The sequence below is a fragment of the Clinocottus analis genome, unplaced genomic scaffold (assembly GCF_023055335.1).
Source record: "Clinocottus analis isolate CAN_PGR_092001 unplaced genomic scaffold, fCliAna1.0.p SCAF_8, whole genome shotgun sequence".
Lineage (NCBI taxonomy): Eukaryota > Metazoa > Chordata > Actinopteri > Perciformes > Cottidae > Clinocottus > Clinocottus analis.
The window spans coordinates 19,057,513-19,061,635 of NW_027176240.1; the positions used below are offsets into that span (position 1 = coordinate 19,057,513).

General features: G+C 45.1%; 1 long non-coding RNA gene across 1 annotated transcript in view; it reads right to left on the minus strand.

The window, feature by feature from the left end:
• Nucleotides 1–2,733: 2,733 nt before the first annotated feature.
• The window catches only part of LOC137780122 (uncharacterized), a 4,068-nt gene continuing 2,678 nt past the window's right edge, over nucleotides 2,734–4,123 (minus strand). The window contains exons 2-3 of the long non-coding RNA XR_011077107.1: nucleotides 3,104–3,149; nucleotides 2,734–2,886 (exon numbers count right to left, since the gene is read on the minus strand). This is a non-coding gene — a long non-coding RNA (uncharacterized lncRNA). The remainder of the gene's footprint in view (nucleotides 2,887–3,103; nucleotides 3,150–4,123) is intronic.

The window sequence follows — 4,123 nt, forward strand, 5'->3', positions numbered from 1 at the left end:
CACTGGTCTGGTCTGTGGATTATAGTGGCATGGAGCAAGTCCCTCTTTCTAAAGGGGTCAGAGATAGAAGCTATTATTGATGACCAGATTGATGGATGGATTTAGTGATAAAGCCTCATTATGTAGGTAATTATTAGTATGTGAGCACATAGTATGTGAGCATTTTAACCATTTTTAAGCAGCTCACTTGTTTCTTCTTCAGCATTATTGTTATTGAAAATCACAGTTAGCAGTAGCTTTTGGTTTCTAGAAATTCCCTTATTTAACAGAAAAAGAAAAGGAAAACGTCTCACTCGTTCTCTCTCTTCTTGTCTTTCACTTCCCCTTTCCTCTTACCCACTAACACACATACTGTTCATCACCAGCGGCGTGCCATGCATAAATAGCTTCTACCCTCCTCCTCAGACATAAAACTGTCTCTGTCCCTGAATACAGCACAATCCTTTCATTTTCAACTGCTCTTTGATTATGACAGAGGGAGACAGGAAGGTGTCTTTTCCCTCTCTTCTGCTCCTCGAAGGGATGGCTGCTACCACTACATGCGATTTCATCCCGGTCGGCAGTTTCTCTTGATCCTTACCAAACTGGCCTGCAGGGCCCCGGCGCCCCTGCCGGATGCTCCCAGACGTTTTATTGCAGGTGTATTTCATTGGATGCACTGCACATTGGAAACGTTCAACTGTGAGGCGGCGAAGCGGAGGTAACTGGCACATGTTGTGAATGTCTGAAAAACTTGAAAACTTTTACCTGTTTTTGAGTAGTGCATCTATGACAATACAGTCCCCCTCAAATCAACAATTTTTTTCGGGGGATTTTCTTTCATTAACATGAGGCAATAAATCCAATAATTGGTTGAGATGTTTCACTTAAAAATTAAAATGGTAAACTTATGTTGGTAGTAAAAAGTGTGGGCCTCTTGGCTCAGTGGGGAGCAGGATCGTCTTTTAATCAGAGGATTGGCGGTTCAATCCCCAGCACTGCTAGCCCATGTCGATGTGTCCTTGAGCAAGACACTTAACCCTAAAATTGCTCCCGTAACTGCAACTACTGTGTATGAATGATTGATGATACTGATGTGGCACCTTGAATGGTGGCTCCTCCCGTCAGTGTGTGAATGGGTGAATGATGTCATGTAGTGTTAAAGCTCTTTGAGCGGTCGGAAGACTATGAAAGCACTATACAGGTCCAAAGAGGAAAGTTCAGGGGATCACCAAAGTCCTGAGGATGTATCCTATGGCCTCAAAGTTGTGTCGATCCATCCAATAGTTGTTAAGATAAATCAGTGGACCAAAAGGATGGGCTGACCAACAGTTTCTATTGTGTTGTAAATAGAAACACCCAACACGCAGGTGTTTAAGTTCTCACGCAGTAAACCTAAAAGGTTTTATCCTTCTGAGCTACAGCAACAGAGCAGTCATTAATTCATATAAAAATATCTGGGCTTATGACCTTAATTCAAACAGGCTTGAATATCAACAGGGGATTTGTTCCTTCGAAGCAACACATGCAGTCGTTATTGCAAAAAAGGAAATTCTGTAAATCTATGACACACTGGGCTCTGGGTTAGAGAAATTAAGTCTGTAACAAGCTCCTACTACTTCTCCGGATTCCCCCCAGCACCAATGACAGGCGCACACTTGAGGTAATTGGTAACTGGTTTTATTGTGACATGCACACGTTGGCAGACTGTGCCTCTGTGCTCCTTCTTCCTTCATCCATACTGAGCCTTATATAGGGACAAACCCCTAAACAGCTTCACCTGTGGCCAATTATGCCTAATAAACGGCACCTGTCCTCTGAGGGGTTTAACTATCTTTATTTAAGGGAGTTTTTCCTGATCCGATGTGAGGTCCTGGGACAGGGATGTCATGTGTACAGATTGTAAAGCCCTCCGAGGCAAATCTTGTATTTGTGATTTTGGGCTATACAAAATAAACTGAATTGAATTGAACCTGTGTTAAGCCTAGTTTATAGTTTGCGTCAAGTCGACGGTGTACCTACACCGTCGACGTGACGCCGTTGTTGAGCATTTAAAGTTCTGCGTTCAGATTTTTGGGAGGTGCACGTCAGGCTACGGCGTAGGGGTCTGGGTCGACAGCGCAGCTACGGCGTCGACCTGACGCAGAAGCATAAACTAGGCTTGAGGTAGGGCGCAGCAGCTGACCATGAACACGTATCACTTGGTCAAAGGCCGAGCGCAGAGTATCATCACAAGACTGCTTGAGTGGAAAATCTTCCATTGAGTGGAACTCGGGAGCTGGTGGAGTCTCCACAGGAAGCTCCGCCGGTTTCCCCTCCCCGTTTGCATATCACATTGTCAATTAGGCCTCAGCAACCGCACCTGTTCGATAGGCCGTCCTCCCCCCTCTGCAGCTGAGCCTAACCATGCCCCCAGCCACCACAAAGTCACATCGGAAAAACTGAATAAATATATCTTTTTTTTGTTTGTGTTCCCTAAATTCACTAGAGGTTGTATTTTGTGGGATGCATGGAACTCATTTTATTCCTGTCTCCATGTCTTCCAGTGGTTTAATTTCCACTTCATTTTTATTGGCTAACACCTGCCCGTCCACACTCGGTCAGCTGTCCAAATGATCTGGGCTTTCGGTTGACTTCGCTGCGGGATTTGTGTAGGTGCTTAACCTTTGACAATAAACTTGTCTTAGAGTTCCTGTGACACCACTAACGGCAGAAAGACTACTCCCAACTCCGCAGTAATAACACCCCCGGGATTTCTTAGCGCCCTTTCTTCTCTGTCAACACTCAGCAGCTGCCAGCATGGCTCAAATATCCATCAGCTACCAGCATGGACACACGGCCGAGGCTGCTACGCTGCAATATGAACCAAAGCTGACTGGGTGGCGAGTGCAGTGCCATAACGGGCCTCTGAAAGGGACAAATGATACAATCGGACAGTCTTGCAGGATCGGTTTTCTTTGACCCTTATGATTGTCATAAGTAGCTTGTGTTCAGCACCACATTCCCATTCGGGTCACAGCTTGTAACTAAAACCTATTGAAAGTGTATTGTAATGAAGCTTTTTTGTGGTGCCATGGAAAGACTGAACAGTCCTAATAACTAGCCTTGGTGACGAGATACTTACGAGAGGAAAGCTGATCCGCTGCACGGTCAATCGAAACATCACATGCCTGCAAGAAGAGGAGAGAAGTGAGAGGGGGGAGGGGGGGGATGGGGGGTGCTGTCAAAACATGAAAAGAGAGGAAAACAGTGAGAGAAGAAAAGAAAACGGCCATGCATGATCAGAGGCAGAGAAAATGAGAGAGCAGGTTGGTGATTGCTTCTCCATCTTTGTTCTGTAAGCAGATGAGAAAAGGTAGGAGAAATGATTGTGATCAAGGGATGATTCATGGGTTGTCCAAACAGCATCTTCTGTTTTCAGTTAGTCCGCTGCATGTGCGTTTTGAAGACCACAAACTGTGCTGTGAGATGCTGTGTTGATGAGTAAAAACACCCAAAACAAAGGATCAAAGTGAATTGAGGTGGTGTAGAGGCATGAACCAGAAGAAACCACAGGCCCCTGGGCCTGGACATGTCAAGGGCCTCCACAACCCCCCACCCCGCAAGAAAAACAGAAACATCACTCACAAAACAGTCCATATGGAACAACGATACCGAGGCTGAGCATAACACAAATTATATAATAGCAGACACTTTGGTTGTATGAATTAAACAAATAACTTTTGTAATCGTTACAACACGGCTCAAAGTGTAAATAACGTAGTAGGAAAACCACACCGAGTTAAGGTTTGAATTCAAAACATAATTTATTGAGTAGGACTATTGTGGCCCTGTTACTGACCTGAATGACTTAAGTCTAGTTTATGGTTCTGCGTCAGGTCGACTGCGTACCTACGCCGTAGCTACGCCGTCGACGCAGACCCCTACGCCGTAGCCTGCACTTCTAAAAAATCCTAACTTCGTGTCGCGTTGACATGGACTGCAAGCGCTGTTATTGGTCCGCTTAGAACGAAATTTCCGGCAGTTGGCTTTTTTTTTTTTAGTGGTCTTACAGACCACCTCCGCAAATGTCTTATCTGTCGCCTGCGCTTCAACATTTGCAATATAAGCATTTGCTCTTCAATATTGATGAGCTCCGACTCCA